Raw genomic sequence first — 9,011 nt, 5'->3', positions numbered from 1 at the left:
GCCCCAGTTATGCAATGATGGTTATTTTCCAAGTGCAAGTTTATAAAACAGGCTAGTGTTTACCCAAAGAACCTAGGATCACTAAGACAGGATTCACTGTCTCACTATCAGATATTTGACTCCCATGCCTGTTTTTGCACATTCAGATTTTGTGACCCGGGTGAGGGTTTGGCAAAGAACCTCCCAAACACTTTGCTACCGCTCTGTGGCATCTAGTGAAACCTATCAGTCAACTTTAGCCTCTGCCTTATCTGATTTGCCTAAAGCCAAAGCCTCAAAATTAAAGCCATGCCTGGAAATGGCTCACATCATTAGCACTGCAAATTTAAAGGGAAATAGAGAAAGCATAGTTGTTGGATCAATGTTCATTTTAGAACTTCAGTCAAACATTGGGCAACGAGATGATTAGAGCTGTCGGCCCATCAGTGATGCTGAGAAAGGAATGCAGGGCTCCAGCAGGTGCAATAAATACCCCGTGTTCAGGTTTTACTGGTGAACACTCCCTGCCCTCCCAGCAAACAGGCAACATACAGCAAGTATTTTGACCCGTGAGAGTGTTGGGAAGTTCCTCCTGCTGGGCCTCCACTGGAAGCCTCAATCCTCTGTGAGGGTGGAACTCAGGCAGATCCAAGAGGGATTATCCCGGGACTCTGGCGTCACAGTTTGCTTCTTTCTTTCTCCACCTCCCTCTCTTCTTTCTTTCCAATTTAAATCATTCAATCTCTTAGTAGAAACTTGACATCAAAGAAACTCTGACATTTGAACACCTAATCTGATGTTTTGTTTTTTGAAAGATTGTGCCCTCTTAAAGTAGCAACTTAAAGCGTTAGCCTGCATCTCATTGAGTGTTAAAATCTGGCAAAGGGTAGACTTCTGGTCCCCAAGTGATCTGGCTTCGGAACTTTGGTTTTCTCTCACAAATGTGAACCTTTTTGACCTAAACTGGCATATTTCACTTGGCATCCCTAGAGATTTAAAGTGTTTGTGGCAATAACATTTAATTTGCATCCCTTTTACTCATTCGGGGGCCCCCTTAACACAGCCACGTTGAGAGGTAGGTAACAATGTTGAGAGTTTTCAGAGCCTCATGTGTTAGAAACTGATGTTTTTAAGCTGCTCTCAAAACTGATTGGCTAAAGTTACCCCTTCTCTGAGCAACAGCTTACCAGTAATGCCATTTGATGAAGTGGGCAGAGCCTTTCTGAAAATGACTGACTGGAGATAAGTGACATTTTATTCAACCAAGAGTAACCACAGACTTTTTTTCTGCCCCCCTCTGAAAAGTAATTTAAATTCTCTGGTGGACCTGTAATTAGGTCTCTTGGCACAGCATTGTTATCTGATCAGACTGTCATGCCCGTAAACAGTAAAAATGAGGATGTTGGTTCATTCATATGTGTTTGTTTGTTTTTTTTTTTTTTTTAAAGAAGGCTATGGGCTTTAGGCCCTCTTCTTGCTTTCTCACTCATGCTCTGTTTCTCTGTCTTTGTCTCATATGGGGGCTTTTCAAATAAAACCTTAGACAAGAACAATGTTTAAAAAGTGGGCCAGTTATATTTTGCTTCTCCAGTTCTGCCATGCTAATGGCTCCCTTCTTGATCATTTAAAACACTGGTCCAAATCCAGATGGAATTAGATGCCCCTTCCTGCAGTCAGACAGTCTGTAATGTTTGATACGGATCTTCTGAGTGGACAAGATGAGATTAGATTGGTCTCTCTGGGAGCCAACACTATTCATTTTGTAAGAAAGTTATCCTGGAGGCCTGAGTACTGCCAAGAGCAAAGTGGAAACAGAGCCCAGTCTTTCCCTCTTATCAAGATCCATAGTTGGTTCCACATTAAGCAGTGAAGTGCTCGATGGTAAAAGGATTTGAATAATGAGTTGGATCAGAAGCCAGGAAGGAGGTCCCTGCCACCCACGATCGAAATATGAATTTCATGTGTTGTAACTTTATTACCATTTTTTGTTTGTTTAAATATATGACAGAGACCAAAATCTCTGGCGTGGAGTCAGTGGCTATTTTTAGTTGCTGGTTTTTTTTCATTTAATTAATATTTAATGAGCCCCACTACATGCCAGGCGCTGCACAACAGACCTCCCTATGCACTATAAAGATTAACCCTTAGAATAATCCTCATGTTTAGTCCTTTACCATGGAGGAATGTTATAGTTTACAAGGCTCTTTCACATTTATTTTCTCCCAATATTCTCACCTAAAGGGGGGCTGTCATTAGCCTCACTGGCTATTGAGGAAACCGACACAGCTAGTAAGAGGGAGATGGGCTGAGTAACCAGCCCCCAGGCTGCCTGGGCCAGCAAACTGAGCTTCCTCTCGCTGTGTTCCTGTTTCTGTGTGAATAAATGCTCTGCTACAGATTAACTGTTGCAGTGGTTCTTAAAGTGTAGTGCTGTCTCTGGATCAATAGCATCAGCGTCAGCTGGGAACTTGTTGAAAGGCAATTTGCTCGGGCCCCAGACCTTCTGAGTAGAGCCAGCAATCTCTGTGTTAACAAGCCCTCCGCGAGGTTCTGACACAGACAAGTTCAGGAGCCACTAGCCTAGGGCACCAGTGCACGGATGAGATGACAAAGGCCTCCCGTGACAAAGAGCCTGTGAGCTAGGATTTGAACCCAAGTCTGTCCGGCTCCGATGCCGTGAGTTTTCCGGGTGGGCTCCTTAAAATAATCTTAGATTTTCCATTTTGGTAAATTCCTTTCTGAAATATCCAGTGGGGGAGAGGAGAAAAGGTCAATAAGAAAAACGCATCTCAGCGGTGCCTGGGGGGCTCAGTCGGTTGAGCGTCCAACTTCGGCTCAGGTCATGATCTACTGGTTAGTGGGTTCGAGTCTCTCATTAGGCTCTGTGCTGATGGCTCAAAGCCTGGAACCTGCTTCGTAATCTGTGTCTGTCTCTTTGTCCCTCCTCTGTTCACACTCTGTCTCTCTGAAAATAAATAAATGAAACATTAAAAAAAAATAAGAGAAACACATCTCTGGATGTAAGGCACAAATTCTGCCCCATCTACTGACTTTCTGGTTTCTGGGTGAGGTGAACATTGTCAGGGCGCGGGGGACCCTTAAAATCACCACTAGAATCCCCAAGGGCAGGAAATCCAGCCGTAGAGCAGAGGGTCCCAAATGGCTGCCCAGACTAAGCACATTTCACCCAGAGCTTTCCGGGTCCGGTGTTCTTGTTCACCCCTGACGTTTTACTATGATGGATTTCATGGCAAGAGGGCTCTTTGCTCCCTGCCTGGCAGTATCCGTGGAGGTGTGGGTTTAGGTGGTATGGGAAATTCCTGGTGGTGTCCTCGCTGGCGGGACTTTCCTAGCTGAGATCCACAGCCTGAGGTCACACGTGGACCTTGCCAGCTGTGTGGCATAAACAAAAGTGCCCACCTGGTTCTCATGAGTTTCACCTGCATTTTATTTCTCCTTGAAGCAAGAGCCCAAACGGAGGCTTAGGCCACAGCTCCAAAGGTGTCCAGGGAAACCAGAACTGACCCCCCACACACATACACCCACGAGGCAAGGCATTTCTGTCACAGGCTCTAGAGATCAGCAAAGGAGAAGCCTGAGCCTTTCTTTTTTGAAAGAGGAGAACTGTTGCCCACCCACAGAGCACTTCCTAGCAGCTGGTGCTGCACCGAGTGCTTTGCCTGCATTATCTCCTTTCACTCTCAGCACTCTGAGGAAGATACTCCTATTAGCCCCATCTCACAGATAAGGAAAACGAGGCTCACCGAGGTCCACTTTCTCACAAACACACAGCTGGGAAGTGGTGGAGATGGGACTCAAATTCAGGTCTGACTGCAGACGTCCATCTGTTAACCATTGTGCCGCATAGACTCTGACGGCTGTGGCAGGCAAGGGAGAGGCTTTGTACTGAACGTCTGGCCGCACAGCCCCATAGGGCTTGGCAGTGGGAGACATGGGACCTTGGAGCTGTGGCACGTATCCACGTGGGCTGCAGCTGGAGCTGGAGCCCAGCAAAGGCCTCCACCAGGACGGCTTTTAACTGGGAGTGGGGAAGGGCGTGCTCAGGCCATTTTGCTTTCGGAAATGCTTCCTCCTACTCTCTATTTCTTCATGCATCATTCCCAGGTCAACAAATGGCCGTTTGTTGTTGTTGTTACTGTCTATAAAGAGTAGCCAGATTAACAGATCCGGCATTTGGAAAATCACCGTAGGTGCCCTGTGTCTGCTTTTCAGTGTACCTGTGCAGCCCGAACCTGAGGCCTTGGCTCCCCGGAGCCAGCTGGGACATCCTGAAAAATTCCCCCAGGGCTCTCTGTTCTAGCAGGGGCTCCAGATGCAAGCCTCACCTTTTGCATAAGAGCCACCATGGCAGGCGATTGTCCAGGCTGCCCTGGGGAGGTGGCAGGTGCTAAACGTCTTCCTAGGTGCTGCATGGAGCAGACTTGGCTCCATGGTCCAACTCGGGGACCCAAGAAAGCCTAGTTGTCTCCCAGTGTCTCTGCCCCCTCCTGGTCACCCCCTCACTCCCCTCTGTGGCTTACTGTTCACACCCTCCCCCCTCTACACACCCAGGCACTTTCTGCAAAGAGGGTTTTGGAGATACCAATGCCTAGTCAGTCTAACCTTCCCAGGGTGGGAGGGCAGAGTGGAAAATTTGCAGTGTATACAAAGCCTGACGCTCAAGCAATAAAATCTCTGTGTCGTGGAAGTCCAGGATCCATAAGCAAGGAGGGTTGGCACAGTAGCACGTGAGCAGGAGGGCTTCCTGCCCCCAGAGATTTTGCTTCATAGGTGGCACCTGCCCTGAACTCCCCAGAACCGCCCTCCATCCCACTGTACCCTCTGTTACTGCCTCTTTCCCTCCCCCTGTGCAACTCCCCACCCCCTACCCTTCCCGCTGTGTTTCAGGGAGGTTTCCCAGCACCATTCTGGCTGACAGATCAGACCCATCTGAGTCAGACTGAGCCTCCCATTTAGTCACTTAGGCCTCTGGTATCCGGGTGGCCCAGGCCTCATGCCATTCCCACAACTGCTAATAGCAATTTGATCATACTCACTTTTATACTTAAATTTCCTTTCTTCCAGGAGCCCCAAGCTCTTTAACGAATGCGAGAATTATGCTGCAGGACAAAAAAACAAACCGAGGGAAAATATCCACCGTATTCCAATTCTGCTCCTCCTTCCTGGACTTACACACTTGCTCTGAAAGGTGGATATTAGAAGTTCATAAACTCTGGTGGGCGGTATGGATCTGGAACGGAGACCTGAGGCTTCGTGTTGCCCCCATGCCCCACCAGCTTTCACCATCTTCTTTCTTGGGTTTGCGGCTCCAAGACCTTGGGACTCCATTTAGATGAGTCTAATAGACTTGTGTCTTAGAAGAAGAAAGTTCGGTATGGTTATATTAGCCTCCTGTGCCCCTAGAGGTGCTCACCAGGCCCAGCTGGCGGTTGTATGCCTTAGAACAGGTGCCTTGGAAGACACAGTCACCTCCAAGGGCAAGAGTGAGATTTGGGCTCCCCCACCCCCGCCCCGCCCCAGCAACCTTGTGTTTAGCACCTGTGAAGCTTTCCGAGGGTGAAGAGAAATACAGAACATGGATGGCCTACTCCTCTGTGCCTGGCACCACTGGGTGCGGAGGGAGGGGAGGTAAGCCCGTGGGGGCTTTGGCTAGTACATGACTTGCCCTTCTTTTCTTTATTCAAAGGTCCAGCCATTTTGTTTGATAGGAAGAAAAGGATTAGTCTTGGAATCAGGCATGCAGCTTCTAGTTCTGACAGCCCCCTTTCTCACCAGGGGTTAGGGCAGCATCCACAAGGTTTTGCTTGCTTTCTATAAGAGGAGAGAGTACTATCTGACTTTAATTATCGAGATTTGATCTTCTGGCTCAAACTCATTCTTCACACTGATGACAAAACTGTCTTCCAAAAAGAGAATTCGCTTCCTCGCTTGAAAAGTCTCAGTGGCTTCCCACCACTGTAGGAAGGAGTTTCAGCTCCTTTGGTAAAGCATTTAAGACCTTCTAGGATATGTCTCTTTTTCCCCTTTCAAGCATGTTTGCCACTATGACTCCCTCTCAGAACATGGTCACACCAGACCACTCACATACACTTTCAGGCTTTTGTCCATTTTCTTTTCTCAATTCTCTGTGGAAATCCTCCTTACCATTCAAGGCCTGGTTCAAATAGCATCTTTCTGGGACCGTTTCTTTGATCCCAGAGTCAAACTCCCAAGAGTCAGAATCCATTGTTCCTGCCACTACACCCACAAAGGCCATTGCTTGTGCCCGTGCTCAGTCATAGAGATGTGAAACGTGTGCTTTTGGAATGAGACAGACTTCTTGGGTTGAAGTCCTGGCTCCCTCACTTTCCTGCCATGTGACTTTAGGAAAATCATAAAGCCAAAGCCCACCGTACCTAACAGTGTCGTGAGGATTGAATGAGTTCGTGTCTGTAACATCCTTGGGAGAAGAACATCGTGGGCGAGCGGAAGGTGTCCGTGTTTCCTAATATCGCATTCTAGGTATCGTCAACCTGCCTGTGTCCTAGGTGGCCAGCCCCAGGTCAGGGCCACAATGGGCGTCGTGACACTTGCCCCGCCCACCTGCAATAGCACGTCTTGTCAAAGGTGGGCATTCGGTAAACACTGAAAACATTCGTGAGTGTTTTATTTCTCTGTTCTTCTGTTTCTCTCTCTGGACAGTAGTGACAAAGAGTCACGAAAAAGAACATTCTGGGGCCTAAAGAAACCCTCCCCAAGCACTCCTCCCAGGACAGAGCCCATTGTTAATTGGAAAATAAATAGCTCTCAGCTGAGCATGGCTTCCCCTTTCATGGGCCCCCCTGCAAGCAGCGGCTGTTTGGGAGACAGTTATACCTCCTTTGAGGATAATAATGAGTGCCCCAAACTCCTTTGGAAGAATGTTGAGAAGATAAATGAGATAATCCACCTGACAGCTCTTTGAGCTCTTATGAAAAAGATACCCTTGAAATAGAGCATACAGGTGTGCCTTGTTTAGGTTTGTGAATTGGGGGGATTTTATGAAAATCTGCACCTACCAAACAAATTAAGGGGTGAAAATTAGCATCCCACACAGCCTCTTGGCTTGACGAAAAGATTCACAGCAGGATGCCTTTAAATAGCCAGCTCCCCTAGTGCATTTAAAATATGACTCAATTTATAAAGAATTTGATTTACATACACCCGGTCAGGAACACATCTACTACAGGAGGGGAGGCGCATATGTTTTTTATAATAAAGATTGATAACTGTGGGGTTTTCAAAATATAAAATATTTCTCTCTCTCACGATCTTTCATCATGCCGTTAACACTTCCGCTGCTGGGAAGCAGCTCCGAAAGCGTGCAGATGTTGGTGCGGAGGCTGGGCCGAGCCCTCCTGAGCACACCTCAGGGAGCGTGCGGGCATGAAAGGACTCTGCTTGGCAGAAGCCCTATTGAAATAAAGAAATAACTGGCTTGAGATCACATCCGCATGCAACACGCTGTTCCTAATTGGGCTAAAGCATTTCTAACTCAATAGAAGATTAAACATCAGCAAGCAGTGAATGTCTGATGAAAAAGTAAAAATCAGCCTCATTTAGGAGGGAGACCATATACAGCAGATGCAGAAGCCACTAGATATGAGTGAGCTCCGTGTTCAGATTTTCTCTTTAGAAGTGTTTAGGTATGTCCTGTGTGTGTGTGTGTGTGTGTGTGTGTGTGTGTCTATTAGCAGATGCTCAGCGCTCAATGGGGTTCAGGGGCGTGTGCTGGTCCGAACAATGACCCCCCCCCCCCCCCCGGATACCTGGGAGGCTCAATCAGTTAAGCTCTTGATTTCAGCTCAGGGCATGATCTCATGGTTCATGGGTTTGAGCCCCGTGTCGGGCTCTGTGGTGATGGCTCGGACCCTGGGAGCCTGCTTCAGATTCTGTGTCTCTCTCTCTCTCTGCCCCTCCCCCACTCATGCTTCTGTCTCTCAAAAATAAATAAAAAGGTTAAAAACAATTAAAAAAGAATGCAGGTGGAATTAAGTTTGCTAATCAGCTGACCTTAAAATCGGGAGGGCCTCCTGGATTATCCAGTTAGGCCCAGTGTAATCTCATGGGCCCTTAGAAGTTGGGAGAGGAAAAAAAAATCAGTGATGGGGGATGGGAAGGGAAAGGGCTCACTGGCCATGGCCGGTTGTGAAGACAGAAGGGGGCTGAGAGCCAAAAAATACAAGCAGCCTCTGGAAGATAACAAAGGAGAGAAAACAGATTCCAGAAAGGATCCCAGCTCTGACAACACCTTAACTTTAGCCTAGTGAGACCCGTTTTGGACTTCTGACATCAAGTGTAAGGTAATAAATCTGTGTCATTACGCATTGCTAAGTCGGTGGTGATGTTACAGCAGCCGTCGAATATTGATACAAAAGTGGGTGGGCTGGTTACGGCAGCTTCCCTGGGTAGTTCGTGCTGATGAGGCCCGTGTCAAATCTCTGGTGCTTTCATGAGCACAGAGGCAGCCTCACATTCAACCGCTGCAAGCCCTAACACCCGGTGCCCCATTCTCCTCTACTCCCACATGCAGGGGAGAATAGGGACATTGTGGGCTGGCCTTTGTGGCCTCTGTGCCACAGAAGCTGGGGAAAGGCCTGGGATTTCCTCTAGGGCAATGAGTCCTCTCTTTCGGTTAACCACCCACATAGGCCAGCCCTTGAAAGCCAATGGCACATATCTATCTGAACAATTCCAAGCTGCTCCCGTCTCCACAGTTACTGTGCCTCCAGGCCCCTCTGCCCTCAGCATCTACCTCTCCAAGCGGAGCCTTGGATGGAGCACACTGGCCACCTCAGAAGTCCTCGTGTCTGTCCGCCGCTCCCTTCATCTCCCCAGCAGGTGGATGTGGCTGGTTGGCCTGACATGGAAAATGATTTCTTTGGAGGTGCACCGGAACCCCGTTCTGCCTTTGAGATGTGCCTCAATGACCCCCAGGGTATTTGGTGCCCTCCTCTCCCCTCTGTGCCAAGTCTCCCCACCATGGCAAGCCA

This window comes from Prionailurus viverrinus, chromosome C1 (assembly GCF_022837055.1).
Source record: "Prionailurus viverrinus isolate Anna chromosome C1, UM_Priviv_1.0, whole genome shotgun sequence".
Lineage (NCBI taxonomy): Eukaryota > Metazoa > Chordata > Mammalia > Carnivora > Felidae > Prionailurus > Prionailurus viverrinus.
Note: the sequence above shows the minus strand (reverse complement) of the source record.